The 13636-nt window shown below is 52.9% G+C and overlaps 1 protein-coding gene and 1 long non-coding RNA gene across 6 annotated transcripts in view; both read left to right on the forward strand.

Annotated features, from left to right (window-relative positions):
• IQSEC1 (IQ motif and Sec7 domain ArfGEF 1) overlaps positions 1-13636 on the forward strand; it is a 470459-nt gene that overhangs the window by 173980 nt on the left and 282843 nt on the right. The window lies entirely within an intron of this gene.
• Positions 30-2195, forward strand: LOC123606041. Its single transcript, XR_006716058.1, has 3 exons — positions 30-192; positions 1854-1878; positions 1977-2195. It is a non-coding gene; the product is annotated as an uncharacterized LOC123606041 (long non-coding RNA).

The raw sequence follows: 13636 nt of genomic DNA on the forward strand, positions 1-13636 counted from the left end.
CCCCTCATTCCCTATGATTCCAGCCCTAAGGTCAGGACCCACTGGGACCTAACTGGCACATACCCAGTGCTGAGCCAATCACTGTGGCCAGGGAGGATGGCCAGATTGAGGTCCTGTGACCACCCTCCCTAAGGAAACTCCTGAGCTGTTCAACCTGTTTTCCTGTGTGGGAGTGAACCTGAGAGAACAGAGGTTAGTGTCCAGTTGCTGCCCTCCTCTGTGCTTAATGTCCTGGGTTGCACCTGCTCTTATCCTCTTCCCGCCACCCCACTGTCTTCGTGGCAGCACTTCTTCCCTTCCCCCACTGCTTTCTTCCGTACCATTTCACCCATACCAAAAAGGAACACGACTTCCTGTTTGAATTCAGGATCCGGGGCCCACGCCCAGCTTCAAATTTGTTTTTTTGCATCCCAGTATACTCGTTTATTCAGTCAACCAGTGTCCACTGAGTACCTACTATGTCCTCCCGTGAGTTTTCAGGGTCTAATTATTTCTGGGTTTCTGGGGGCAAATCCCAGGAGCCTTCCAAGGAAATGAGTTTTGTCTGAGCAAGCATCTAGAGGCTAGCTTCCAGTCCCTCGGTGCCACCCACTGTGTGGCCCTGAGGGAAGTCTTTCCCCTCTCTGGACTTGTGCTTTCTTATCTGCAAAATGAGGCACTGGGAAAGTTGAAATCCTGGAGCCCTCTCAGCTCTGACATCCTGTGTGGCTGGGTCTTAGAACAAGCCTCTCCAGCTGAGTCAGCCTGTAAGCACCATGGACAGTGACCACAACACTCCCTCTGCTGCCACTGGGAGCATCGTGGTTGCTGTCCCTGTGGGTGCGCTGAACTGAGTCCAAACCATACAGTTCTGTGTCTGAACCTTCCACTTCTTGGCTAATGAGAACACCCAGGGCAGAGGAGACCTCGCGCGGCTTTCTGTGCCTGTGTGGACCCCAAGGCTCTATTTTCCTGTAAGGTGGCCTAATGCTGCTGCTACAGAAATTCTCTTTTGAGGTGTTTGTGAATCCCAAGCCCTCCCACCACTGAAAGTCAAGTCTGGAACTCTAAAAAGGAAGCATAGGGAGGGAGGCCACATGGAGGAGAGGAAGGGTTCTATACAGGTTGCTATATGTCCATGGAGCCCATCCTTCCTCTGCCTCCCTGTCCCTCCCTTCTTCTTCTCTCACCCACTCCCCTTTCTCTGTTATAGCTGAAATTGGTCATAGCCCCGTGGAAGAAGAAAGATGCCTGATGTGTCAGTAGGGAGGCGAGGGATCCTTTTGAGGCATGCCCAGTGGGAGGACTTTCTTTTTCTTCCGGTTGAGTCTAGTTTCTCTTCACTCTTTGAACACTTGGAGACAGGAATTAATTCCCCTGGTCACTGTGTCACTCATTTGTCAGCTCACTCGGCTGCTCACCACATCCATGTGTTCCCATCTTTATTTAGCTCAGCCTTTTTTTTTTCAAGCAAGAAGGGAGATTTCTTAGGAGAACATAGACAGCCCAAGGACAAGCAGAGAATAGAGTAGCTGGTCCTCCCCAAAGATGGGAGCCAGCAACTGTTTAAGACATGAGAAGCCAAGCCTGCTGTATCTTTTGGCCATTCTGGCGTCACACATTCACTCACCTCTGCTCCTCTTTGTACATCACTAGACCCTTCCATCTTTTAAATCTCTTGGCTTCTCTCCGTTTCCACTGCCATGACCCTAGTGTAAAGTACTTTTCTTTTTTTTTTTGCCTGGGAAACTGAGGCAGCCTCCTGAATTTTCTCCCGAATCCCACCCTTGCCCATTTCCAATCTGTGTCTCTCACTACAGCCAGAGGGATTTTTAGAAATGAACAGTTTATTCAACAGATTTCACTGATCCTAGGAAAGACGTCAAACTCATAAGCACGGTGTGGAACTGGATTACCACTCCCCCCCATTCGGTGCCCTGTATGGAAGTGCCCTGCTCGGTTGGAGGATTATACAGCACGGCCCATGTTGTCCTCAGGCATGGCAGAGGGGCTGCTGAACAGTGAAAACAGATGTGAGCACACGCGTTAAGAACCAGTGAGTAATTTACCACTTTTCTTTTCCTTTTTCCACCACAATGGCAATATTCCAGATAGAGACAGACTGCTCTGTCAACCTGAGTGCAGAGGGGAGAGGAGACGAAGGAGAGCCACATGTGCATGTAGTCTGAGACATAAAGAAACTTTATTGTAGGCCACTGAGATTTAGAGAATTGTGTGTCATGCAGCGTAACCCATCCTAACCTAACCGATACGCAGAATCCATGAACTCTTGCCCATCGCCCCATTGCTTTGCTGAGGCACCACTGGCCTTTCGGTCCTTACACAAGTTGCTCCCTCCCTCCTTACAACATTTGTCTGTGTCTCTCTCTCTCCTGGGAAAGTTCTTCACACCCACTGTTGGGCAGTTAACAGTTACTCACCAGTGAGGTCTTGGCTTCGCTGTGAAGTACTCAGGAAAGGATGGCCTGGTCCCTGTTCAGAATTCCTAGAATTTACCTTCTTTGTCATTAGAGCTCTTTGACTACACTCTAAGTTGGAGGAAAACAGAGCCCAGGGATTTAGATCATGCTTCTTTGAGGCCCTACTCCACCCCCACCAATGTGCCCGGGCCCATGCTGAGGGGCTGGAGGTAAGGGGGTACATCAGCCCTGCGCCCTGCTCCCACAACCTGCCCCGTGACGGGGGAGATGGGTGTGCAAGCAGCAGCATTTGAACCCATTATGATCGTTCTAGCAGGAAATTAGTGTAAAGGGGCCAGCGAGAAGGCAAGGAAGAGGGGGAGCCAGAGATGGCTTTGAGGAGGATTTGGAGGTGTCCAGGTGGGGGGAGCTTCCTGGGAGAGTGGGCGATGGGGGATCTGATGGAGGGATTGTAGGGCAAGAAGTGGTGCCCAGAGTTTCCAGGACTTGCAAGAGGATGAACCCAGGAGACGTTGGAACCAGAAGTAAATATCTGGCGTCTGTGTGTATTCCTGGGAACACAAGTGAGCATTCCTGTCGGAGTGCCTTTGCAAGCTCATGGTGTTTGCTTCCTGGGGTCGAGGGATGGTGATAACGATGACAGTGGGTTCCAAGCCCTTGCACACCGTGGATATCAGTGGCAGGCTCTGATCCGAGGGTGTGGTGGGCGTGTGTGGGCAGCTGTGTTCCCGGACACAGCAGCGGGAGAGACATCTTTGTCTCCACTCTGCTCATTGGACACGTCTGGATGCCTTAAATTCCTGACTTTGTCTTCTAAGAAAACCCGCCACGGTCCTTTCTAGTGAATCAAGGCTTCCTGTGTACACAGCCCAGTAGTCATTTAAAACGTGTATCAGGTGAACAAAATGAAAGAGAGACGAATCGCCGAAGCATCACGTCCCTGGGTATGATGTCTCTCCACGTGATCTTGTTGTTAAAAGAATCCGCAGGGACCAAGATGAAACCAGATGCTCCATGATTAGGGGCTGTGGTCACTCAGCAGGCCCCTGCTCTGGGGAAGTGAGGTGTTTCCTGGGGTTTGAGGGCCCTGATGGGACATGACAGAAAAGCTTCTCAGCCTCCCAAAGGTTGGGGGGGGGGCAGTGATGCTGGAAAAGTCACCCCCCTCTGTGGCCCTTGAGTTTCTCGCTGTTGGAATAGGGAGGGAGGTACCATTCCCCGACTGCCAACCTCCCTGGCTGTGCGGCTTAGGCAGTAGGTGGACAGTTCTCGGAGAAGCCCATGGATTCCAAGGAATTGTGGCTGTTTGATGGTATTATCTTCATGCGGGTGTGAGGTGGACCCTGCTGGGCTCCCCATACTGGAGGGGACAGACACCCACAGAAACTGGACCAGACCCAGCACACAAGCTCTCCTCGGGAAAGCTGACCTCTGTGTGGTGGTTGTCCAGAGGAAGGGACGTCAGCGCTCACTGGGGTGGTGGGGGGTGGGAGGTAGATGGAATAGCACAACCAAGGAGGAGTCTTGTGAGCTGGGACCATAAGGGGAGGAAGAGGGGATGGGTGGGGGCAGGGGGGGCAGGTATGGAGGGGAGCAGAGGAGCAAAGGCCTGCAGGCCCAGGCAGGCCTAGGCGGTGGTGAAAGGAATGCCACCGTCCTGCCTCAGAGAGCTGGTTGAATCTGGCACAACGGGGCCGCTTCCACAGCTCTCTGGGCTAGAGGGTGAAGCTGAGCTCCTGCCTGGCCCTCCGCCCGTCTTGCCGTTTTCAGGTCCAGCAGAGCTCACCCGCAGAGCGTAGACATGAGCCTGCCCACCGGACGGATGGGAGCACGGGCCCTGGTCAGATGATGGGGGGGCCAGGGGCCTCCCCGCGGCGGACCGGAGGCCACAGGCGTGGGCAGTGTAGATGCTGAGGCTGCACGCTGCCAGGGTCCGGCTAGGGTCATTTCCAAAGCCAGTCGGCTCCTCCCTAGGGCCCCTGCCTCTCAGACTAGCTAGTGCCTACTGGTGAGGCTTCAGAACCTTCCAGGCCACAGCTGGAGGGATCTGGACCTCTCCAGATCAGCACGTAGGTATCACTTAGTGTGCCCTCTCAGACTGGCATCCCCGGCAGGCTGCAGGGCCCAGCTGCGGAGCCCAACGCTGCGTGTCTGTGCTCCATGTGAAACAGTGCTGCAATCCATGAGTAGTGTCCGCAGCGGGTGAGGAAGGGGAGACCTGGGTTACGCACGCCAGCCATTTGCCACTCCTGGTACACCCCCTCGTTTTGCATATGGAGAAACTGAGGCCCAGAGGGAAGAATGCCCTCGCCCAATGGCCTGTCCTTTCACTTCCCGCTCTGGCCTCTCGACGGAACTCTTGGTACCCCCCGTGACACCACGTGAAAACAGTCAACTATGTGTGTGACAAGGAAATCATACTGGATGTGTCTGGACCCACACCATGTTTCTCTTCTTGTTTTTCTCCCTTGCCTCTGTTCTGTTTTAATACTTAGTGTGTTTCGTGCATTATGAAGGATGGTGGGACAATGAACATCCGTGGGCCCGCAGCTCAACTCCAGAACTAGAACATTCCCAGTCACTTCCATCTTCTCCTTGCCTGGAGGTCACCCCTCTCTGCAATTTGGTGTTTGTTTGTTTGCCATTCTCTTGCTCACAGGCCGACTGAATAAGCCTAAACATTAGATTGCTTCTTTGTTCTCAAGCTCTAAACACTTGCTGTCTGTATGTAGATCTCTAAAATTTGCATTTTTGTACTCAACGTTTCCCTCTCTCTGAGCTTGAGCTGTGCTGCTGTGTAGCTGGAGTTTGCTGTCACCAGTGTGGAAAGAAATTGTGTGACTGTGCTACAATTTCTTTTTGCATTGCTCTGTCAATGAGTATCTGGGTCATTTCCTTTCTCCCCCTCCTCTTGCTAACAGTGCTGCGACGAACTCTTCTTGGGTGTGCCTTGTGTGACTCCTGGGAGTGGATTTGCAGGGTGCTAAAGTATGGGACTGGTCAACCTAACAAGAAAAGGCCAAAGCGGTTTTCAGTGTGGCCAGACCAGGTTTCACACTCATCAACCGTGGGTGCCAGCTGATCTACATCGTCTCAGACCCTCGGTGCTGTCAGATGTCACATGTCTTCCTCACTGTGAGCCTGATGGATGTGAAATCTCTCACGGGACCTTACCTTGCACTTCCCTGCATCCTCGTGACATCGGGCAGCTTTTCCCGTGTTCATCTGTGCACTCCGTCTCCTCCTCTACGACACACCTGCTGTGGTCTTTTTGCTCATTGCCTCTCTTCTTCCTGTGGATTTATAGGACTTCTTTATGTATTCTGGATACTGACCCTTTGCTAGTTGTACATATACTTTTAGTGATTTGTCTTTTCACCCGTCATTTGGTGAAAGGAAATTTACATTTTACTGCAGTCAAACCTATCGATTTTTTTTATGCTTACTGAGCTTTTAACACCTTGGTAAAGAAATTGTTCCCAACCCAAGTTTGGAAAGATATTCCCCCAGAATATCCCCCTCTTTTATCCCCAGCTTCCGAGGCTGAGCCAGGCCAGCCAGTGTTGCTCCTGTTTGCGGCCGGGGAGTCCCAGCCCCAGTTAGAGACTTCTCTCTTTTGAAGGGCTCTAGAAACTCTGAGAAGGCCCTAAATGGTGGGCCCTCGATTAAGGGGTTTCAGAAGGCAGGAGCCCCAGGGACGCCTTGCTTTGCGAAGCCTCTTGTGTTCCAGGGAACTGCTCTCTGTGGCCACCTCAAGACGAGGTGTTTTTGACAAACATGGTGTCACCTGCTCATGACACTGGTAAGCAGTTATGCCATGGCCATAAATCTGGGCTTGTGCTGCTGAGTGCGATACCGGCTCCTACATGTGGCTGAAGCACTGCCAACAGTGTCTCTGCTGGTTTGTCTGGCAGTGGGGGGTGCCAGGCTGCTTCAGGACACATTCGGCTCCCAGTCAGTGGCTGTGTGCTATGAAGGTCCCAACGCCGACGTCTTTCTCAGCATCCCACCCCCCCTTCCTAACCTTCGCTGGCTCCCACTGGATGTCCTCACAATGTGGACACTTTTGCACCCAGTGATGCTAATTGCTCTGAAAAGAAAATAAAGCGGGAGCGGTGTGCAGGGAGTGACACAGGCCATTTGCTAAGAATGATCTGTGATCTCCGGTTTGTTTACCAAAGCCTACTGGGTCAGAGCCTGAAGGAAATGGGGGGGAGCCGTGCGGGTATCCGGGAAAAGAGCACGCTAGTCAGGAGAGCTGCACATGCAAAGGCCCGGAGGTCAGGTTGGGTCTTATGGGTTGGAGGCAGGTGTGTCTGGAGTGCAGTGAGAGGCGCAAAGCTGGGAGCAGGGTGGGAGTAGGGAGCATCGTGTGGGATGGTGAGGCATTTGGGTTTCACCTGGAGTGTCATGGAAAGCGGCTGGAAGGCCCTGGGTAGGTCCAGGAAACCGTAGAGGAGGCCAGATGGCTTAGGCGCAGCCACTCCCGGGCCAACTATACCTTGGTCGTAACTGTGCTGACTGTAGATCCTAGCTGTAGAGCAGAACCCAGGTAACAGCAAACATGAGGGCCTGGTGACGGTCCCGAGGCCAGCCAGTCCATCTGTCTGCAGCCAGGCCTCTGCCTATAAATCCTGCCGCCTGTGCATCCTGCCCAGAATGCTGGGATGCCGGGATCAGTTAGTTTCTGCTGCCGAATTACCACCCCGAAATGTAGCAGCTTGCGCCAACTGTTGACTTAGCTGAGCAGCTAGCTGGTGGGGCAGGTCTTCTGGGCTCCCTCAAGCATGTGTGGTCAATGGCAGGGGTCGGCCGATTGCTGGCTGGCTGTTGGCCGGGGCGACTAGGGGCCGTGGTGAGTAGGCTACATGTGTCCCATTCTTCCAGGAGGCCGTCTGGGCTTCTGCACATGGTGGTGCCAGGGTCCCGAGAGGGTGGGCACGCAAGGCCACGAGGCTCTTTGAGGCCTATGCCTGAAATTGGCACGGCATCATTTCCACCACATTCTGTCGGCCAGAGCAAGTCACGGAGCCAGCGCAGATTCCAAGCGGGGGGATCTAGACCCCACCCCTGATGGGAAGAGCTGCCCCATCATAGTGCAAAGGGTACGGAGACAGGGGGGTGGAGGAACAGAGCTGTTAAGGGGTCAACCGCAGTGTCCCGTGTTCTGGAGAGAGGAGCCAGGCAGGAGCCAGGGCCCCGGAACAGTCAGCCATGGCTGTGTCTCTGTCGCCCTGAAGAAACCAGACCCCCAACAATCCAGGACTAGGCAGAGGAAGCTGGGACCATCTGTTCCTTTGTCACCAAATGCCACCTAGCCAGTAGCGATAGACTCAACAGTCCCCATGGAGGTGTCTTTCTGTGGGATGCTTACACCCAAGGACTGCGGAGATCATATGGAACATCGCACACCTTTGGCACCACCTCTTCCAGGAAGCCCTCCAGGCTTCTTCTGGGCTCTCCCAGGCTCACCCCCCTCCCCCCGTCACAGAAGACAGTGTACTTGTGTCCCTCATTGGTGCATGTGTGTGTCAGCCTCCTGAGTCAGAAAGGCCAAGGCCTGAGGCCGGGGCTGTGTCTCACTCACCCCGAATCCCTACCCCTAGCTGGGAGTGTGCACTGAGGATGAGGCTGGCAAGGTATGGGTGTACTGGGGACCTGCATTCAGTGCTGACTCACAGTTGATGTCTGCAAGGGAAGGGGAGGGTCACTGCACCTGGTAGCAGGCCCCAGATGAGCTCGGCCTCGAGCCGGGACGGGGGGTGCTGGGAACGGATGCTGGATGCAGGCGGCAGCCAGAGCTCAGAGGAGCAAGGGCAGAGACCACAGTCCTCTTGCAGACAGAAATGGGTCTCAAGCTCTGGGCGCCAGCACCAAGGCAGGAAGGCAGCCCACAGGAGAGCATGCAGAGAAGCCACTCTGGGTGTTCAAGGCCAGCACTGGACAGATGGAAAGGCAGGCAGGGCCTGCCAACCCCGAGGAAAAAAGAAACATCAGCCACGTTTGGCTATAGTCAGCTTTCGTTTACTGGAGTTTCCCTTGCCTGAGATCCACTGTACCCAAAATCAATATTATTAGCATTAAAAAAGAGAAACAAGCCAACTAGGATGTAGCACCCCCGAATGCACTGTGGTTTCGGTGCCATCACAGCGCAGGAGAAAAATCTTCATCACCTTCTCATGCATACCAGAGACAAGGGAGGGAAGAATGGCGGCGGGGGGGGGGGGGGGGGGGGGGGGCGGTCTTCACGAGGCCTGCAGGAGTGCCTCCCTGGGGCTCATAGTGAGTTAAGCCAGCCAGACCTGCGAGTGTGCCAGCTCGTCCTGCCCACCTGGCGTCAGCACCATTGCCCCGGGCTGCGCCGGGCTGTCTCCCTTGGGGAGAGAGCTTGAAGCTTTTGCAGTTTGTAGTGGTCTGTTGTATTTAAAAACCCGAGCATCCCAGAGTCATAAATTACCTTGAACTAGTTTGCTAACCCTGGCGACTCGGTACAGCGCCTTCTCAGAAGCGGCCAGTTATGGAACGGACTGAGTGAGGCATGGCCCGGTCCCCGCAGTGAGGCAGTATGTGCCAGGCCTGGCGTGGATGGTAGCCACCCAGGACCACGGGGACAATGCAGGGAGGTGCCGCAGGCCTGTGCACGGCATTTCTGTGGAAACGCGCTCCAGAAGGGAGAAGGGTCTGTGAGTCCGTGAAGTGGGATTCTCACTCCAGCACGTGGTCGTGACATCTGTACCACATGGAAGAGGCAGAGCGCACCGTGTAGTTCAGCATCTCCTGTTACATCCCTGCTAGAGGATCAGCTCCTGCTTGCACCTTTCCAGGGATGGGGGCTCCTCACTGCCTGAGACTTTTCACACTGACAGGAAGTTAGCTTCCCGCAAATTCCAGCTCCATCATCTGGGTCCATGTTCTGAATCCATGCTTGCAACAGCCTGGACAGAGTGGGAGGCCGTTGCAAGGCTGCTGGCCAGCTAGGACGGCTCTCCCAGCCTTTCCTCCATTGCCACAGCCCTCTGGTCACCACAGGTGCTAAAGGGCCCATCTGGTTAGACATTCCGAGTGTTACCCCTGCACTGCAAGTTCATTGGCCACGGCAATGTTGACATCAAGAGAAACACGTGTCATTTCCTTATCTCTAAAAGAGCTCCAACCCCCTCCCCGTTTTTGTATTCAGAAAGCAGAGGGGTGACCCACACTTTCTGGGGTCATGGGGAGGAGATTCAGGTTGTGAAGGGAGCATCTGCTTGTAATGTGGGATCCAGTTCCAGGATCCCCTGGCGTTCCTTGAAATTTGCTGGCGAAACAGAACCCATTTGATGTTCAAAACCAGGCTTCCAACAGAATGGGACAGCTGAAACACCCCAAAAATGGACAAACCACATGAAACAGGTTTTGAAGACACTAAATGAACATCAGGCAAGAATGGACACTGATCCCTGAGAGGAAGGAAGTGATCTCTGTGGTGCTCTGAGCATCTTCCTGGGGAAGAGGTCATGACCCAACTTGGCAGGTGGTGTGTGTGTCCGTCCGTGTGTGTGTGTGTGTGTGTGTGTGTGTGCGTGTGCATGTGTAGTAAGGGAGTGGAGGACAGAGCCTGGAGTCCTCCCTGAGTTAAAGAGGTGGAGCTGAGTGTCTGGAAAGACCAAAGCAGCTAGAGCTCACCACAAGTATCAAAGAGGACTGCACGGCATGAAGGGAGTACTCAGGACATCTGCAGAGTTTCTCCCTTGGGTATTCAGTGGAGTGCTGGCTAGAACATGTGTGAGAGAAACTGGGAAATCAACTATCCAAAAGAAGTCGGAGGTAGCAAGTGTCTGCTCTTACCAGCCAGACTAGAAAACCTCATGATGCCTGGGACATTGGCTAAAGTATTCTGAACAGACTTGCCCCAGTAGTAGGAAAGGATTAGCCCTAAGCCAAGCACTGCTGAATTTGACAACCTTAAAAACAAGACACTAAAGGATCAAGTTATTTCCACATAACTTACCATGTCCCAGAACAAAGCTCAAGGTGGTTTAGAGGAATACAAAAATATCCAGCAGGGCGAAATTCACAAAGTCTGACATCCAGTGAAAAGTTTTATGGCATGGAAACAGGCAAGAAAATATGACCCATATGAGAAGAAAAATTAATCAGACTGGCCCAAAATAAACACTGATGCTAGAATTAGCAGAAAAGGCCATTAAAATAGTTATTATAACTGCATTCCATATATTCAACAGGTTGTGTATAAACATGCAAGATTTTTTTTTTAACTTGTAAAGATTAAACTCTAATGCAGTCACAAAAAATATATCAAATAATTAAAAAAAAGTGTTAGGAAAAGAAGAAAAAGAGAACAAGGAACCAATGAGATAGAAAGAAAACAAACAGATATGTCTAATCATTTCAGTATTCATATTAAATGTAAATGGCCTAACTACACTAATTAAAAGGCAGTGATTGTCAGATATGGTGGGTTTTTTTTTTTTAATGTTTATTTTTGAGAGAGAGAGAGAGAAAGCAAGCAGGGGAGGGGTAGAAAGAGGGAGACACAGAATCCAAAGCAGGCTCCAGGCTCTGAGCTGTCAGCACAGAGCCCAACACAGGGCTGGAACCCACAAACTGTGAGATCATGACTTGAGCTGAAGTCCGGCGCTTAATTGACCAAGCCACCCAGGCACCCCAGATTAGATGTTTTTAGAAAGCAAGAACTATGTACTACCTACAAGAAATACCTTAAATATAAAGATGAAAATATGTTAAAAGTAAAAGGATGGAAAACAGATGTAATAAACCAGGGGCCACCAGAAGGAAGCAGGGCTCATGACTGAGCCAGAGAAGCCTAGGGGAGCCAGGAGCTCCCATGGGAGGTGCACCTGAGAGATCCTCTGCTCATGAGTCAGGGTGGGGTCACTGCCCATGACATTTGCCAGTTATGCCACCAATGGCAGTCCTACCGGTGCCCTTTCTTGAGTTCTGTGTGTGAGCCCTGTCTACCTCTTCACAGTCTGGGCATCTCCGGTTTGCACAATTGCAATCCACTGTGGCTGTGAGGGGAGGGAGGATGGGAGGTGCCACTAATAGCCCCACTTTCCAGAGGAGCCACTGCTCACCACCTGTCAGAGTCCTGTGGGTCTTTATTGAGATCCATAGACTATTCTGGCAGAGCAGGGCCTCAGAAATCATTGAATATGAGCCCCCCTTATAGGCAGACAAACTGAGGTTCAGGAGTTGAGCACAACTTCCAATGGTTAACATTCTGGAGTCCTAGACTTCCCCGCTTTAGGGGCGCAGTTTGGTGAGCTCATCAAGACCCCTAGAAGCTGCCCTCCCCCAGCAGTCACAGCTTACTAAAGCAACCAGGATGACCTGATCTATAAATGGGGTCCTGACGATCCGCTATCACCACCCTCCCCCTACCCCCACAAGCTGCTCACCCTCACAGCCTTGCAAAGGGGCCATGCACCCTAATGTGAGCCTCCTCAGGGCACAAAAGGGTTGCCAGACTGAGGATTGGAGGGAACCCACACTAAACAGCTGGATTGGCCTGAGTGGGCAGCATCTCTTGGGCTGCTCTTGTCCAAAAGCTGCCATACCCCGATACAGACAGAAGTGAGCATGCCTGTGTTCCAGCAAAACTTGACTTACAAAAGCAGGCAGCAAGCCACATTTGGCTCAAGACCCATAGTTGGTCAGCCTTTGTTCTACATATAGCAAGTCCCATGATAATCCAGATTGATCAGCCTGACTCCAGGCCAAGCGGCAGACCTGCTACGGGCCCAGGGCAGAGTAGGGTACTGGGGGGCGCAGAACTGGGCCTGGGTTCCATGTTCCGTCACACACTATAATCCTAGCAACTTGCTTGACGTCTCCGGGTCTCACTGTCCACACCTGGAGGCTGGATCCGGGGTGCAAACTCAGAGCTGCTGGGGTCACATTACCACATAACAGAGAAAGGCTGGCTGGTGCGGAGACTTGGGCCCATCTAAGGACTCAGCTGGCTTCTCCATTGCCGTCAATCATCGCTGATAGGGACACTGGCCCCCAACATTTCAGAAGTCACAGGCCACATTTAGATGTGAACCCTCGTGGTTGTATGCTGGCCACTGACGCAGGCCAGCCTGACTTGCGTGGGGCCGACCACACCCACAAGCCGTGTCCCTTTGCTACCCCTCAGCTCAGGGCTTGTCTGCTTTTACTAGGGGACAGAGAAGACTGGCTTTCCCAACAGACGCTGTCTTCAGGTTTGAAACGAGTTGCGGGGGTGGGGGGGGGGGCGCAAACATTACAAATAGACTCCCTTGCCTCACCCGTGCGCCTGTGTTCATTTCCACCTGGTAATAACCTTCCAAGGCCTTCCATGTTGAGCTCACATATCTCAGACTTCGCCTGTGCAAAACCTTCTTGGCTGGGTTTTTCTTAATCATTTGCTCAGTGGGTGTATTATTTGACATGTAATTGTCTTCCTGGGAGATTAACTTTCAGGGCCCTGAATGGTCTTTATTAAAATAAAGAGAGCGGTAAATTCCAGCCCTGTCCCATGGGGCATGCAGGAGACCCAGCACACCTCATACTGGGCGCGGCGCATGAAGACGTTCCTCTCGGTGGGAAAGGGTCACCAGCCTGCACGTTCTCCAAGCCCTCCTCCTTCATTAGACTGACGCTGAAGGAGTGAAGGAGCTCGTGGTGGATCCGAGGAGTTGGGATGCTGCTGCCCCCTGGAGGGCCCAGAGCCTGGTGTCGTGGTGAGGAGGATGTGGATTCGCGTCCTAACCTATCCAGTAACGAGGCCATGTGACCTCGGCAAGGTCCAGCACTCTCTGAGCTCCAGGGTCCTGGGCAGCAAAGTGAAGCCGCTGGTGGGGACCTAGTGGAAATACTCTTCCTGGGAGTCTGTGCTGAGCTCCAGCTTTGAGAGCACTGGTTATCCTGCAGGGCACAGTTAGCGGTCTGCGACCCACATGCTGCCTTACCCCTGTGTGTCTCCTGAGTGTGCAGCTCTGTTCAGCTCCTGGTTCCCCTCCCCAGCCCCTCTATGCATTCATTCATTGTCTCTTTCCTTCCTTCCTTCTCACACTCAGTCCATTCTCCACTGGACAGCCAGAGGGATCCCGATAAAAGCTAGGTCAGTGCCAGCCCCTCAGCCCCCTACCATGGGCTCCCACCTCACGCACAGTGAGAAACAGCGTCCTCCCCATAACCCTCATGGTCCTGATCATCTGCCCCATCAT

The sequence above is a fragment of the Leopardus geoffroyi genome, chromosome A2, assembly GCF_018350155.1.
Source record: "Leopardus geoffroyi isolate Oge1 chromosome A2, O.geoffroyi_Oge1_pat1.0, whole genome shotgun sequence".
NCBI classification, from domain to species: domain Eukaryota; kingdom Metazoa; phylum Chordata; class Mammalia; order Carnivora; family Felidae; genus Leopardus; species Leopardus geoffroyi.